The following is an 18,245-nucleotide window of genomic DNA, read 5'->3' on the forward strand; positions in this document are numbered from 1 at the left end:
AGTCAATGAAGTTAAGGAATTCTGCTACCTAGGCAGTAAAATAACCAATGACGGACGGAGCAAGGAGGACATCAAAAGCAGACTCGCTATGGCAAAAAAGGCATTTCTGGCCAAGAGAAGTCTACTAATATCAAATACCGGCCTTAATTTGAGGATGAAATTTCTGAGGATGTACGTCTGGAGTACAGCATTGTATGGTAGTGAAACATGGACTGTGGGAAAACCGGAACAGAAGAGAATCGAAGCATTTGAGATGTGGTGCTATAGACGAATGGTGAAAAGTAGGTGGACTGATAAGGTATGGAATGAGGAGGTTCTACGCAGAATCGGAGAGGAAAGGGACAGGACGATAGGACATCTGCTAAGACATGAGGCAATGACTTCCATGGTACTAGAGGGAGCTGTAGAGGGCAAAAACTGTAGAGGAAGACAGAGATTGGAATACGTCAAGCAAATAATTGAGGACGTAGGTTACAAGTGCTACTCTGAGATGAAGAGGTTAGCACAGGGAAGGAATTCGTGGTGGGCCGCGTCAAACCAGTCAGTAGACTGATGACAAAAAAAAAAAGAGAACACTCCAATTGGAATTGATCATAGACTCCTCAGTAGGTGAGAAAAAAAGGGGACAAAGCAGACAAGAACATTTTCTTCAATCGAGATGTTATAAACGTTAATTATGGAAATTGATAAAGGAATTGAGAAATATAACAGGTTCAATTCAACAACAAGTTCAGCATTCTGGAATCTGTAGATTATGCAGACATGGACGAAAAAGGGTAATTATTTAAAAGGACACTTAGGCTCGCAGCGATAAACGTTGCCAGCACGAAGAAGCAAAAGGAAAGAAAGTATCAAAGGAAACGAGGCATTATTAAGGAGAAAGCGAAAATTTCAAGCAAATGATAATAGGACACGACAAAATGTGTTCGTCTAAACTGTGCGGAAAGGATTTCGGCCGATATGAGAAGATAGAATGAAAATTTTTTAAGAGCTACTGTTCATAACGACGAAAGTATGAAGAAAACAAAACAGATGTGTAGTCACAATACACTCCTGGAAATTGAAATAAGAACACCGTGAATTCATTGTCCCAGGAAGGGGAAACTTTATTGACACATTCCTGGGGTCAGATACATCACATGATCACATTGACAGAACCACAGGCCCATAGACACAGGCAACAGAGCATGCACAATGTCGGCACTAGTACAGTGTATATCCACCTTTCGCAGCAATGCAGGCTGCTATTCTCCCATGGAGACGATCGTAGAGATGCTGGATGTAGTCCTGTGGAACGGCTTGCCATGCCATTTCCACCTGGCGCCTCAGTTGGACCAGCTTTCGTGCTGGACGTGCAGACCGCGTGAGACGACGCTTCATCCAGTCCCAAACATGCTCAATGGGGGACAGATCCGGAGATCTTGCTGGCCAGGGTAGTTGACTTACACCTTCTAGAGCACGGTGGGTGGCACGGGATACATGCGGACGTGCATTGTCCTGTTGGAACAGCAAGTTCCCTTGCCGGTCTAGGAATGGTAGAACGATGGGTTCAATGACGGTTTGGATGTACCGTGCACTATTCAGTGTCCCCTCGACGATCACCAGTGGTGTACGGCCAGTGTAGGGGATCGCTCCCCACACCATGATGCCGGGTGTTGGCCCTGTGTGCCTCGGTCGTATGCAGTCCTGATTGTGGCGCTCACCTGCACGGCGCCAAACACGCATACGACCATCATTGGCACCAAGGCAGAAGCGACTCTCATCGCTGAAGACGACACGTCTCCATTCGTCCCTCCATTCACGCCTGTCGCGACACCACTGGAGGCGGGCTGCACGATGTTGGGGCGTGAGCGGAAGACGGCCTAACGGTGTGCGGGACCGTAGCCCAGCTTCATGGAGACGGTTGCGAATGGTCCTCGCCGATACCCCAGGAGCAACAGTGTCCCTAATTTGCTGGGAAGTGGCGGTGCGGTCCCCTACGGCACTGCGTAGGATCCTACGGTCTTGGCGTGCATCCGTGCGTCGCTGCGGTCCGGTCCCAGGTCGACGGGCACGTGCACCTTCCGCCGACCACTGGCGACAACATCGATGTACTGTGGAGACCTCACGCCCCACGTGTTGAGCAATTCGGCGGTACGTCCACCCGGCCTCCCGCATGCCCACTATACGCCCTCGCTCAAAGTCCGTCAACTGCACATACGGTTCACGTCCACGCTGTCGCGGCATGCTACCAGTGTTAAAGACTGCGATGGAGCTCCGTATGCCACGGCAAACTGGCTGACACTGACGGCAGTGGTGCACAAATGCTGCGCAGCTAGCGCCATTCGACGGCCAACACCGCGGTTCCTGGTGTGTCCGCTGTGCCGTGCGTGTGATCATTGCTTGTACAGCCCTCTCGCGGTGTCCGGAGCAAGTATGGTGGGTCTGACACACCGGTGTCAATGTGTTCTTTTTTCCATTTCCAGGAGTGTATTTTATCAGTGAAGAAGGCTTACGTGACAGTTACTGACAGAAAAGAGAAAAGTTTGGAAGCATTTCACTTTGTCTTTAAATATTTCTGCAGTACAAGAGATGAATCAACGCATTTAGTTAATAACGAGAGCAGTGCCGTTCTAGGAGTCACGCAAGATGAAGTATGCGAAGTCATCGAGTTATGAAGAATGGGAAGGTACTGTGGTGTTTCAGTAGAGATGATTAAAGCTTTAGGAAACGTACAAAATTATTTACAGAATGAAACTTCCTGGCAGGAAGTTTCATATCAGCGCACACTCCGCTGCAGAGTGAAAATCTCATTCTATTTACAGAAACTGAAAAAATATTTTGATAATTCTCCTTCACGAGAAAATGGATAGGCGAACCATAAAAAGGCATAAACCCATAACTTTCATTTCCGTAATGTGGAAGATGTTCACTAAAATTTTCATCTAAAGCATAGAAAAAACATTCGAAGAAACAAGCTGGACTTAGAAGTGAGTACAGCACAAATTACCATTTGTAGGCTGTGGACGAAGCTATTGAATGAAACGATGTATATGAATTACCACCTGTTCTAGCGTTCATAGATATTGAGAAAGCTTCTGGATAGGTTTCAACAAATCGCCTCTAACAGTGCCTCGTATGTATAGAGACAATTTAAAAAGTTAGAGGAATCGGACAACTTGTTTCCACATTCTCGGCGATCATAGAAGAAACCGTCAGATCCTTACCCTAGGAAAACGTAGAAGGAACACGTGTTAATGGTATATGTTTGAACCACCCCTATTTTGCTGTTGCATTGTATTGTCATAAGATAAACGGTCTTCAGCTTTATTGCTTTTTTAATTTCGATTTGCTAATTTATGAAGGTCACTCTGTAGCAAAAAGGTCTTTTCACTTTTATCAAACTTGTCAGACTCGTATTCAATATCTTCATTTTAACACAAAACATTCTGGCTGCAAGCAATGTCTCTAGTGGGTTTACATTTTCTTATACGGTGGTATAACATTAGTGCAGTTTCTCACGCGCACATAACTCACACATACGAATTATACTGTGTTTCTGACAGGGTTTTTGTTATGCACCTTATCAGCTGCAGTGTAAAATGAATAAAATCTTCCCAGTTTTACAACCCCATCAATTCGAATTAAATACTCAAGCTTTCGATGGCTATCTCCGCTATAGTCATCGAGTAAAAATCACTGACTGCGAGGGCTGTTTTTTATAGGGTGGAGCCCATCCACGCCAACAACGGCATGATGGAAAGCACAAAAGATCTACTGCCATATCTACAATTTAGTTAGTTTTCACTAAATGAGGTGTCGTAGGAGGTGGTTACTGAGATGTTTGCTTACGTCTGCGTATGAGTAACCATTAATACGCGCTCATCTGGAGATAGATTGGGTCGAAAGTTGAACGAAGGATAGCAGTTTGAAGGGCAGAGGGGAAAAAATGCCTAGGTAAGAGCCAAGAGAAAGAAACCTCTGCTATAGTTGGGTCGGGTTGTAAGAGCAGTAACGGTTTTCTTGCTGCCTGCGACAGGTCATGCAAGGCTAGGCTTTGTTAGTACTGGGTATCTTGCAGGAGGAAACCTTTGACGTTATACAGCCGTGTTACTCGGCAGCTGGATACCGGTGTAGGCTTCGTGGTCAGCATCAGCAGACCTGTAACAGTTGGGTTCATCATCGTTTTAGTGTCCGATAGGTCATATAACGGACTCACAGTGTAGGGTAGTGGTGGTGGTTTGTTTGTGCGTTAATGTGTGAGCTTGTCGGCTTCGCTGCTGTAGCCTGTTGGTCGGCTTTGCTAGCATCTGCCAAATCCAGTGTTGCTGACTGGCAGAGGCTTGCCAATGTTGTATCTTGTGAGTGTATGTTCGTTCGCCATAGGTGGTTATGCCCCGGCTAGTAGTGTCTTTGGCCGTTCATGCTTCCACCTACGGTTGCGATCATAGTTTCCCACGGTGAGGATAAAAGGACTGTTCGAGTGTCTCGAGTTCCTGTTCAGTCGTGCGGCGAGTTTTTTGAATACTTCGTTGAGGGTTTCAAGGCGGTATTCATTGTAAATATCCACCGCGCGGGTGTATCGTGGAGCGTTGCTAATGATGCGTAGCTTTGTTCTCTATGATCTGCAGGCGGCACAGGCGTGTAGGAGTTGCGTATCCCCAGACGGGAGATGCGTACGTCATCAGAGGTCTAATGTGTGTCACGTATATGACCTCGACACCCTTTTCCCTGTTGAGCATTGGGTAGAGTTGTTAGAGCCTCACGTGCGCTCTGTTGGCAACGTATTCTGTGTGGTCCCCCACGTAAGTTTCCTGTCTAGCCAGACAAAGAGGTTTCTGACGTTCTCTCGGAAACATATTGGCCGTGCATGGCATGTTAACCGCTTCCAATGTTGTTTGTGCAGCAGCTTCGGTCTGCGTGTGAACGGAACTGCTTCGCCCTTGTCGACGTTCACTTTAATACGTCATCTTTCCACCCAAGGCTCGGCAGTTCCGACCACCGTCTGTATTCGTGAATTTATTTTCGACTGTTTCCGGTCTTGCGCAAGGATGGCTGTGTCATCCGCGTAGATGGCTAACTTCATGTTTTGTATTGCTGAGAAGTCATTAATGTAGAGGTTGAACAAAACTGGCCCGAGAATGCTCCCCTGGGGTACTCCAGCTTGGGTACCGTGTTGTGTCGATTGTTTGCCCTGAACGTCAGTGTTGAAACATCTGTTCGTGAGATATGAGTGTATGAGACGTACGAGTCCGTCGGGGAAAACAGCATCGCTTAGTTTGCGTATAAGGCCGTTGCGCCATAGACGGTCAAAAGCGTTTTCGACGTCCGGGAACATGCCCGCTGTGGCTTTTGTTCGGTTTACCGCCTATATAGGCCTCTGGCACCAATCACAGAGGGCCGAAATGATGCGTGCGCGGAAGCCGAGTAGGGCAGTTCACAGCAGCTCCGGCCCTCCGCTGGATCAACTGACGTCATGTGGTGCGAGGAGCCGGCGCCACGTTTGGAACTGCCGCTCCCGCCTCCCTGCAAGCGTCAAGCATCTGTCTTTGCTTCCTTTCGAAGTCCAAAGCGCATCCTCACGCCCTACTAAGTTTTTACACCTCTCTGTTAAAACTGTTACTGTTCTCTAATCTCAGCCGCCTCCTTTATAACGGAACCTCAATATGTTGACGCATGAGCCAAGACTCTCGTGTTTCCGAGCTGTATTTTGTGTTCATTTTCCAGGCAATGCTCAGCTATAGCCGACTTGTCAAGCTATCTTTGTTTAATATGCCACTTGTGCTCGCTACAACGCTCTGCAACTGTGTGTATTGTCTGACCTATGTAGATATTTCCGCTTTCGCACCACACACATCGGGCACAAGAACAGCTGCGTCGTCTTTAACAGGGCACAGTAAACCTCGTATCTTGGGGCCGGACCGGAACACTGGTGTCAGTCCACACGTCCTAACTTGCTGCTCGTTACCCCACAGAATGGCAGGAAAGGAGCCGGCTTGGCCTTTTCTGTTTATTCACATTGCGTTCTTCGTTGGTGGCACCTGAAAGGGTTGGCAATGTGTCTCTTGCTATAACCATTCTCTCTGAACAAGCGTCTCAAACCCTGCAATTCAGACTGGTGTCGTCGTCAGAATTAATCTTTGCTCTGCGTACTAGCGTGTTCAGGAACGGTCTCTTGTGTACAGGATGGTGAAAACTGTCGACGTTCTAGGCGCTTCAATCTGGAACCGCGCGACCGCTACGGTCACAGGTTCGAATCCTGCCTCGGGCATGGATGTGTGTGATGTCCTTAGGTTAGTTAGGTTTATATAGTTCTAAGTTCTAGGGGATTGATGACCTCAGCAGTTAAGTCCCATAGTGCTCAGGGCCATTTGAACCATCTTTGAACTGTCGACGTTCAAGTATCGATCTGTGTGCGTTGGCTTCCTGTACACTGAATGACCAAGCCGGCCTGCTTCTTCCGCTCAACTAAAACATCCAGAAACAATAGCTTGCCATCCTTCTCCATCTCGATGGTAAATTTAGTGTTGAGATGGACACCTTGTGTTCGACAAACTACTGCACTGGATTTTCACCGTGAGGCCATATTAGGAAGGGGTCATCGACGTACCTTAGGAAGCAAGGCGGACAAAAAGCCGGGGAGTTCAGAGCCTTCTGTTCGAAGGGCACCATTAAGAAATTCGCCACTGCCGGAAACAGTGGTGATCCTGTCGCTGTGCTATCCGCCATTTCATAATATTCGTCGCCGTACAAGAAGTACGTTGTCGCTAGAACATGACGAAACAGCATGACGATTCTAGGCTCTTCTATTGACACCTTCGCAAAAAGTGACACAACGTCCAGACTAACCATTACAAATCTGTCAGTACCAACAATATCGATACAAAACCTCGATAATCGATACAGACTCACCTGCTACAGTCCGCCATCTTGTGTTGTGTGTATAACATCGAAGCAATTTGTGCAGTGAATTACGTTGGCAATCAGTGACAAAATATAATGCGCAATAGTGTAATGTCAATTAACAGCTCCGCCATTACACCAGTGATGCAAGTGAAGCAGCAACATGATGCAATTGTAAGTGATTAAGTGTCATATAAAAGCCTTTCACACTATTTTCGTAACACATAACTGATGCAAATCTATCTGCATGCTATACAGGCTGTGATATACATAGTCAACCACAAAGAAGAAAACCAGCAGAAGACATCACTGATTTCGATTTCTAGCCATACACTGTGCCCCTCCTTTCCCCCAAATGCCACACCAGCAGCTACAGTAAAAAACAATGGACAAAGTGTTCTAGATTAGTTTATTTTTAAGTAACATTTCTCTATGTATGTATGTATGTATGTATGTATGTATGTCTAAACGTTTGAAGATGAACATAACATGTTCGAAACGCGTTGCATTATGTTAGATTAAGCATAAAATAAAAAGTGACTGGTAGCAGAAACTTGAAATAAATAATTATCTCACACAGTCACGGTTCACAATCGTAGCCGTTATCGCTGAAAATAACCATTACGTCATTTCAGCCTATTTTCATTTCTTCAGTGTTTCAACAAATGTTTGCGGGCTTACAACACGGTGCTCACAATGTCGCAGTTTGGATGCTAATAACCCGGCCAGATATTTTGTCAGTCTGTATCAGGAAAAACTGATTGCACTGACAATGGGCCTAAGAGAGACATTTTCGTCTTCGGTAATTCATAAAGCCTGGGAGGTCTGGTGGGACTAGACATTAACTTCTTCACCACTTCGTCTGCTAAACCGAATCCTGTAATAACTTCTCTGTGTTTCTGACTATGGCCTGTGTCGGATCGTGACTAAGCTTCCGGTATGCATCATCTTCTAATAAATGTAGCACCTTCAAGTGGTAGTCTTCAGTGTTCTGAACCACGATAGCATTTCTAGGCTGACAAGACAACCAAGTCCCTGTTCTCACGTAATAAGCGTAAGCCACGTCATTCCTCGCGGCTAATACTAGATGTCAGTGGCTTAGCTTCATCCAGTATATAGCTGGTTGTTCGCCCGACGTCCTCAGCTGCGTCGTGTGAGAGAATGTACTGCTCTGTTCCATTAACAATATCCAATACTGACAGGCTCACGGGACTGGGAAAAAATTAAGACCTTTACCCAGCGCTACTGCAAAATGTCAGTTAGGAATGTGGATTACGAATGCAACAAAAATCTGTTGAGAAGATCTATTTACGTAAACATACCTCAGCCGTTCACATATATTTCTGGATGGGGTCCGCCTTTATCGAAACACAATTTTGTTTTTATATCCCTACCATGTTTCACTGCAGTTGGAGCATCATCAGTGAGTTCAAATGGCTCTGAGCACTATGGGACTTAACGTCTGAGGTCATCAGTCCCCTAGAACTTAGAAATACTTAAACCTAACTAACCTAAGGACATCACACACATCCATGCCCGAGGCAGGACCGTAGCGGTCGCGCGGATCCAGACTGTAGCGCCTAGAACCGATCGGCCACCCCGGCCGGCTATCATCAATGTGACATAAAGAATGTTCTTTACTGTTTGTACACATGTAAATATTAGCTTTAAGGCCGTAATTACAAATTTTGAAGAACATATAAAGTTTTGTATTCATACCTTTTTGCCACATGGTGTAGTGTTCCTGAGGTATTACGTTTGTATGGTGCCTGTTTTCTTTCGCACTTTGTCTTCTGCAACCATATACAACGTAATCTAGACAAATTATTTAAGCAAAAATTACAATTTGGAAACTGTTATGGCTACGCCTGAAAGTAATTAATTCTGTGTGGGAGGTTCTCTCTCTCTGTGTGTGTGTGTGTGTGTGTGTGTGTGTGTGTGTGTGTGTGTGTGTGTGTGTGTGCGTACGTCTATTTTCATTATTTTTCACTAATTTGTTTTCTTTTTTTCCTCATCTTCTTCACTGTGAGGTTCTGTATATTGAGCTGTCACTGTCACTGTTTCACTGCTTGCCAGCTGTAAAGCAAACACAGACAAAAGAGCTTCAACCTCAAGATGATCAAAGTTATAGCTATTACAGCCGTCGGTCACAAAATTTAAGTCTTTTGACTAGGTTTCAATACTTCTATGAGTGCCTTCATCAGAAATTAAATGTTGAAATTGGCCTATAGCAAAAGTACAAAATTATAGGAAAATTTTTTTATATAAATTAGTAAGTACTGACTAACAGTACAACAAAGGCACCTCATTCTGTTGCTACCTGTGACTTTATATGTATGAGCAGCCCATAGTGGTTCGCCTTCCATGTATTCTTTTTTAAATTTTTGTGACTAAAGCCTTTATCGCTTATTGTATCTTATACACGACATGTAAATACTCTTTCTTTCTTGCACATTCCCTCGCACAAATGCGTCTCATTACGTGTGGTCTGTAACTGATGATATAGACTTAATCGAGGTTTCAATTTTTGTAAAATGTTTTCCATACCCAGTAGCTGAAAGTAGGGGGAATTTTTCTTTTGAAATTCTCGTGTTGGGGTTCAAGGTACACTGAATACGTTTTTTGTGTGTGGTTCTCCAGAGTTTCATGAAGAAAATTTGTGTTTTTTTTAATCTTTAGCTGTCATCGTATGTGAGTTTGAAATTAGTATTAAAATCTAATTATTGTGCTAGATTTATTTTTCAATTATTGTTAAAATTTCAGTACAATTAATATCAGCCTAGAGTCATAACAATCCATAATTATCACATATCGATCAAATCAGTCAAATTCACCTTCTGGGGACGAGGTCAAGTTGAACAACCCAGGTTTCTTTTCTACACAGCTACAGCAAAAAATAATAAAACGCAAAAATTTTATTATTACAGCTCAATATCTATGCTCTGAAAGGAAAATCAATACATTAATTTTATTAGTTTCTGAAATAATTAAATTTATAGTCAAAAATTTATCAACTTCATCTCTTTTGATAGTACAAACAGAGATGCAGCCAAAACACGTTTTCCGAGTCCCTGTTGTATGGGCTGCCCTTCATGTCAGGCTTGTTCTGTGGGAAAAATATCGGCTGCCTTATCAAGCCACTGTGCAGGACACCCTACACATCAAGGATAAGAAGCGTTTTTCTAGCCCCTCACACGCAGGTTTCCATGCACTACAAATGTGTTGTGACAATAGTATTGGGTTGCTTCATTGACCTATTTTGCAAGTGCCAGGTGCCACATATGCAATTGGATATGAGTGGGGGCAGATCGGGATGGATAGAGGAGTGGATGGACAGAGACATGGGCAACAGGGGATGCTTAGAGAGAGGGGGAGACAAGAGGAGATGGACAGGGAGAAGGAGGTATAGATGTGAGAATCGAAAGAGGGGGGGGGGGAGGAGATGGGTAGGAAAACGAGGTAGGTGGAGATGGACAGGGAGAGGCAGGCAGGAGGAAATGGTAGGCAGAAGGGGCGGAAGTACATGAATAATGAGAAGTGGGAAGGAGAAGGTATGTAGGGAGAGGGGAAAGGAGCAAGAGGAGATGGGTAGGAAGACGAGGGCAGGAGGATATGAAAAGAGAGATGAGGCAAGAGGAGCTGGAAAAAGAGAGGAGCAGACAGATAGAGCAAGAGAGGGAAGAGTTGACAGCCAGAAAGATTGGGGAGATGTAGATGGATAAAGAGAGTGGGGAGCACTAGATAGTAGGGATGGCGGTTATAGCACAACTAACCGGAATTAGGTTGCGCTGACTTTTTTTTCTCCAGTTAAAACTGTCTGACTGACTGGACAGAGAAAGGGCTGGCCGAGAGCGAAACGTAACAAGTTGACTTTTCTGCATTGTCACTTTTGGATGGTATCAAGACAGAGGACCAAATCGTGAAGGTAACGTCTTAGACCTCCCGGCAACAAGTAGACCTGAACTTACCGAATCAGTAACATAGAGGAAGTCACCAGTGATCATAAGGCTGTGATACCATCTATGAGAACAGGTGTTACAAAGAATGTTAAGAAAGGTAGGAAGCTATTTTTTCTTAGCAAGAATGACAGGATACAAATTTCTGAGTATCTGAGCAGTCAGCATCAAATATTCGGTGATTGAAACAAAGAAGTGGAGAACAAATATAAGAAATTCAAAGGCATCATACAATATTCCCCAGACAAGTATATTCTGAGTAAGATCTTAAGCGATGGGAGGGACCCACTATGATTTAATAGCAGTGCTAGAAAATTGCTACATAAACGATGAGAACTTCACCTCAGATTCAAGAGTAGTATACACTTAGCTGACAAACGAAGTCTCAACGAAGCGAAAGAAGCAATGAGGGAAGCGTTCAGTGACTTTGAAAGTAAAACTTCGTCAACCGAACTGAGTAAAAACCTAAGGGGTTTTGGTCGTTTGTAAAATAAGTAAGTGGGTCAAAATCATCTATTCATCCAGTCAGTGACAATACTGACACCGAAACGGAAGATAACAGAGAGAAGGCCGAAATACTGAATTCGGTCTCCGAAATTGTTTCACAGTGGAAGGTCGTAGCACGGTCCCTCCTTTCAGTCGTCGTGCGAACGTCGAAATGACATATATTGAGGTAACCGATCGTGGAATAGAAAAAGAACTACAATCACTTAATAGTGGAAAGGCGTTAGGATCAGATGAGATACCCATAAGATTCTACAGAGATTATGAGAAAGAACTTGCTCTCTTTCTAGCAGTAGCTTATCGTAGATCGCTTTACCAACGAAGGGTACCTAGCGAATGGAAGAAAGCGCAGGTCATTCCCGTTTTTAAGAAGGGCCGGAGGACAGACGCACACAATTATAGATCTATATCGTTGACGTCAACCTGTTGTAGAATTATGGAGGGTCTGGATCCTCACTGACATGTAAGTATAAGAGAGGGCGCATTTTGGGCCGAAATTTTAAACATATGGATATAGGGGAAAAGGTAAGATGGACCCCCAGAGTTGTTAAGCTGTCGAGACATGGTGGAGTCAGCGGCAGTGGGAAAGAAAGACAAAGGAAGACAGAGTAAGTGAGGGAGGAGACAGCAGCCGTGGTATATACTGTAAATCAATGGAAGAAAAAGGAGACAGTGGGAGAGAGACATACTGGATAGTGGCAATGAGAGGGAAATTGTGAATATAAAGACTTAACTACAACGAGATACACAGTGAAAGGATTTAGAATGTTTGTGATAAAAGAGAGCGAATATGTCCACATCTCAACGTATTTGGTGAGGACGGTGGAATTAGGATTAAGGCAGCTGATTCCACACTTTTTCAGCTGGCATATAATGCACTTAGAGCTTGCCACTCTTATCGACTCTTGCACCATGTTCTTTAGCAATTTATGCCTTGCTTATTACCCTATCTCCCACCTTTAAGTTATCAGGTTTCCAAACTTGATATCACACAGGTACCAAGAATCTGCCTTTTCCTCTCATCTTGTCCATTAATTAACCCTTAACCTGGTGTTCTGAGCCTCTTTTCCTTTTCTTGACACACATACTACGCACATCTCCTACCTCTCTGTGTGTATACCTTTTCCTCCTCCCTCTATCTATATTTCCCTCCTCCCTCCATATCTTCTTACCCTTCTCTCTGTCCATCTCGTTCCCCCTCTCCTGATTCACATCGTCACTATCCCTCTTCACTTACCACCTGCTTCCTGCATCCCCATCCTCCCCCATCTCTGCATCTCCTCCTAACTCATTCTGTGAATTTCTCCTCAACCTCCTCTCTCTCTTCACATCTCCTCCTCCCTCTCCCTGCCTGTGCCTTCCACACCTCTCTCTCTGCTCATCTCCTTGTCCTGGCTCCCTCTCTGTCTGTCCCCATCTCACCCCTCTCTCCATCCGTCTCCTCATCCTCTTTCTGTCCATTGCTTCCTCCTCCACACTCTCTCTGTCCACATCTTCCTCTCTGCTCTGTTTGTCCATCGCCTTCTCCCCCTCTCTCTCAGTCCATCTCACTCTCACCATATCACCTTCCTTCCTCAGTCACTATCCATCTCCAGCCCCTTCTCTTTGCTCAGCCATATCCTGTCACATGTGTAGAACCTGCGAGGAATGCTGATACTACTTTCGCAATATAGCCATATTGTATGACAGTCTACATGTCAGAGGCAAAATATCCTTTTTTGGTCATATCTCTGCTCCTAGGGGAACTAGAAAGTTCTATCATGCTGATTCTCATTACCAAGCAGTACCTTACCAAATTTGGTTGTAGTCAATCCAGTGCTTCAGGAGCAGCTGCTTAACATACATACATACCTGATATATATGCTAGGCTTCTCCCCATACACATTCAACATATATATTGGACACATCTCCAGCTCCCAACTTTCTCTGTCCACCACAATCTCCCCACGTCTCTCTGTGCAGGAAATGTCGAAAATTTTAATTATTCCAGGCTGGATTGTAAATACAGTGGCATATCGAGAAAATCGTACTACGTTGACAGCTTCTGAATTTGTAGTCGATAGCTCTGTGCAGCTGAAAGCTGTCCGCAGTATTCCCAGCTGTGAGAACTTTCCTTATGCTGTATCGACTGTTGGAGTGCCCTGTCACCACAGTACATGTATGCATGGTCCATTTAATAAATGTACCAAACATTTATCTCCTCCACCCCCAACTCTCTGTGCATCTCCCAATCCACTTTCCTATCTCTCCCACCTCCCTGTGATCAGCTCCACTGTCTCTGCTCATACCATCCTCCCACTCTCATCCTCACCTCTGTCTGTCCAGCTGCTGCTCCCCTGTCTAACTCTTCCTCCATCTTTCTCTGTCCACCTCCTCCATAACCTCTCTTTGTCTGTCTTCTCCTGTCCTATCTCTGTTCATCTCCTCCTCCTCACTCCCTCTGTCTGTCTCCTCCTCCACCTCTCTCTGTCAACTCCTCCTTCCTGTCCCATCTCTCTGTTCATCTCCTCCTACCTCTCCTCATCTCCTCCTTGTTTTTGGTTGAAATCGATCCAGTTGTTTTGGAGGAGATGCTGCACATACACACATACATACATGTATCCTGTCTTTCATATTTATATAGCGTTTTCCCTGCAGCTTCACCAGTCTATGTTGAACACCTTTGAGTCCATCCCTTTCCCCTCTGACTGTCTACATCCTCCTCCTATCAGGATATCCCCCCCCCCTCCACTCTCTGTGTTTCTTCATCGCCATCTCTCTCTCTCTCTCTCTCTCTCTCTCTCTCTGACAATATGTTCCTCCTCCTCACAGTGTCCATCCCTCCATCATCCATCTCAACCTGTCCTCAGCCATGCTCATCAGCACATGTAGCCACTGCAATAGAGCAGGCCAATACTGCTCCAACAACATGCCTGTCATTCAAGGCAGGCTACACATCAGGGGCTTGAGAATGATTCATTTTCCTCTGACATACAGATCGCCATGTAAAAAGATCGATAACGTAGGTCGAAACTACTGCAAAGCAACAAGCTTGTCATACATGGCAGCCTACATGTTACAGCCCAAAAAACCGTTTCTTGCCTCTGACATGTAGTCTGACCTGCAAAGTAGGTTGATTTGATATGCTGATACTGTTACCACACAACATTCCTGTCATGCATGGTACCATATATAGTAGAATCTGGGAAAAACGTTTTTGTCCTTATATCTGCTCCTATGTAGGTTATAAACCTCATGGTGTTAATACTAGTGAGGCCTGCTGTTTCTGTACCAAATTTGGTTGAGATCATCGAGAGGTTTTGGAGGAGATCCCATACATAGATAAATACTCTCTGATTTATGTATGTAACACATGTATTGATAGATTAAATACTGTGACTTAAGTATTCGCTTGGGAGTTCTAAGAAGGTCAAGGGAAACAGAACTTGTGATTTAGAGGAAAAAAGGAGCAGGGCATGGCTCTAGAAACTATAGATTCAGGAGAACACATGGCTGAAGCAAGTACTTAAATATTGAATAACAGAAATGATATTACCAAAAGTGATTATATAGACCACAGTACAAAGGAAGTGATACAAGATATTAAGAAGTTTAAGAGATAAAAAAATTAACCTCAAAAAGGGAGTATGATAAAATAAAAGGTATCAAGGAGATTAACAAACCTTTTGCTAGGGATACTAAAATTTCACAGTATAAGACAGGATGATGAGAACACTAATTTTCATGGGATACAAAAAATAAATTTGATAAAATGGAGGCAGCTATCACTGAAAAATAACAAAAAAATGCTAAGTACACTAAAAAATAATTTAAAGATTTCATTTCATGAAACAACAAAAATTAATGAAGAATGACTTAGAAAATAGAGTGAGCACAAATAAAACCCTTCAGGCTGCATCAAATAAAGATGTCAAAGAAACATGAGAGAGTCTTTAACACTTTGCAAATTAGTGTTAGTGATGAGACTGAGAAATCCGAATGGGCAGTATCTCAGGTGAATAGTAGGATGGTCCTAGATGATCAGGTTCAGTTCACACCATCTTTTACAGTATATCTGTTAGGAACTTTAAAGAAAGTAATGCAGAGTGGGTATTTGAGAAGATGAAATGTACTGAGTGTGAGATCAATGATTTAAGTAACATAGACACTGAACTTTTTGATAAAAATGGAAATAAAAACCTAAAATCAAAACTGAAAATCAGGTTTACAGTAAATAATAATAGTGGAAATGTCATCAATGGAGACCATTATTTGAAAATCGATACTTTCCACAAGTTTATTACTAAAAGACGAGTACACTCTATTGGGAATCATAGCAAGAAAACCAGGAATATTTTGAAGGGCCTGCATCAAGCAGTTGCTTCGTAAGAAAATGCAGTGAAAGTAATGCTTACAAGTGTGTGAGATGGAAATCAAAGTATAATGGGAGTGGAAACCATAACATAAATAATTTTCTCTTAAATGAGAATAAGAGATACAGTAGTGGATTTCCCAAGAAATAAATACATGGGGAGAAAAGTAATTAACTTTTTCATGATAAAAGACAAAATGATGAGAGTTTACATTTGTATAATAATAGACAATATAAGGAGTGTGACAATTGAACATTGAGAAGAGTTGTCATTTTGATGCTAATAGACAAAACAGTGATTATGACAGAACCTTGATGGAAGTTCTGTATTTCACAGTAATAGACTATTTAATAATCACAATGAATTAAACATGAATAGGAGGAGAGAAACAGGGAATAAGATAAAAGGAATTATCAGTTTATTGTGAGTGTTAAAGTTAATGGTACTAAAACATTAGTGGTCATAGGGGCTAGTAGAAACTTAACAACACTGTAGAAGGACAAAAGATGAATGAAGGGAGGGTACCAGTGTTATTAGGACAGAAGTTTAAGGTCATAGATGCCGCTGGAGGTAATAGTGAAACAATTAAGAAACAAGTATTATTATAAATAAGGAATCAAGAAACAGTGTTGAGAGTTACTGCAATGGTGGTATCAGACCTATCAGTTTTATTATAGAAAAATGTTTGTTGGTAGACCATGCTGATGTATTAAATTTTGATAGGGGATGTATGAGCTTGAAGGTAAATTATGCAAAGGTGAAGATAAAGTTTGCGGTTATTGTCAGTTCTCACAAAGAAACACAGAGTTGGTGATACCTGAAAGTGAAGCATGAATGTTTTCAACAGGAAACCAACAAGAATGTAATCACCTCACTATCCAAATGAAGAGAGAGAGAGAATTTCTATTAGTTTTTGAAGGTCCATATGTGGTGAACAGAGTACCTCATTCGCCTGTATTAGAAGTATCAAATGCTATATCTTGGTCGGTAAAAGGTGTGTATAATGTCGTAAATGTCAAGAGATACCGTAGCAATCAGTAGAAATCTGCTTGGCTATGATGGCGTGACTACCATGTACTGAAAGAAAGACCTCTTTTGTGAACAAGTAGAGATTGTTCAAGAACAGGATATTAAGTAGATCTGAATCTCTCTTGTTAAGTAATGAAATCTAAATCAACAAATATAAAGGAAAACGTTAACAAGATTTTTATTGTGAATAATGTTTATTTTGCTAAACGTTTATCACTAAGACAGAGGCTGCAGTACTCAATGAGGAGATTACAATGAATGAATGGAGCGGAGTAAAGACTGGCTAGGTGAATTTGCTATGCGACAGCCAAATATAAGTGCTGGTTTGAGCGGTGAAGTCAAGGTGATGTAAGCATGGGCATGTCACAATAGTAGATGTTTGTAAACATAGATTGTAAATATTAACTTTATCGTGGGATGAGTTGATATCCTTATAAGATAAAAGGGCGTTAGGGATATAAGTGCAGATATTTCTGCTGATGACTGAGGACAGTGTACTGAACGATATTAAATTAGTGTTTACTTCCTTTTCAGACTAGTAATTACAGCTATTGTGAGTGGCATGTTTTTGGTTGGTTAGTACCTACAAGTATGGGTGGCTCAAGCAAGCCATTAATGATTATTTTCCCATGGGTAGCAGCTCAGGTATTGAAGTGAGGATGCATGTATAACCTATACCGACAGGTGTAGTCCACTTTGCGGTGCAACTAAGACCATGCAGAAAACGCTGGGCAGTAAGTCACGTGATGTGTTTGGAAGAAGACTCATCGAAGCAGAGAAAAACAATTATCACACTGAAGTAGATGCACATCAGGGTACCAATTATCATAATATCTGTACCTATACCACTAACACCATGTATATCGACAGTAAGTAATCTTTTCAACATATCTGGGAATTTTAATAAATTTATATGCCACCTGGAAGGGAAGTTAATAATAAATTACACACATTATGGAAAAATAAAGGTATATTGTATAACTTGTCTAAAGTATGTTACTTTTGTTGCATGTAAACTTAACATCATCAGTGATGTCTGTAGGTACAGAAACAGTTCAAACCACAGTGGAAAAAAGACAGAGGCTCAAAAAAGAAATCAGAACCACAGTCTGTAAATAAGAAGACAGGGTTGCAGTCTGAGTGATGATGACAGCCCACACTGAGTCATGACAGAACCAACAGGACCAAGGCCCACCATATTCAACGAAAGAGTGAAAAGTTATTTCAAAGAAGAATTTTCAGTGTTTCATGTGTTCTAAACAATGACTGTAGGGTTGTAAGTGGTTCATGGAGGAGGCGTGATGAATGGCAACGAGCAGCAATAAGGTGAAAAGAAATGAAAATATCCCATCTAAATATGTACACATATAGTGTACTTATGTGTCATGAATCGCAATGAGCTGCATTTAAAAGCATCATAAATCGTATTAAGTTTGTGTAATAATATAAGATAGTTAAACAGCGTTCTACATCTACATATATACTCCGCTAGCCACCAAGCGGTGTGTGGCGGAGGGCACAA

The sequence above is a fragment of the Schistocerca nitens genome, chromosome 7 (assembly GCF_023898315.1).
Source record: "Schistocerca nitens isolate TAMUIC-IGC-003100 chromosome 7, iqSchNite1.1, whole genome shotgun sequence".
Classification (NCBI taxonomy): domain Eukaryota; kingdom Metazoa; phylum Arthropoda; class Insecta; order Orthoptera; family Acrididae; genus Schistocerca; species Schistocerca nitens.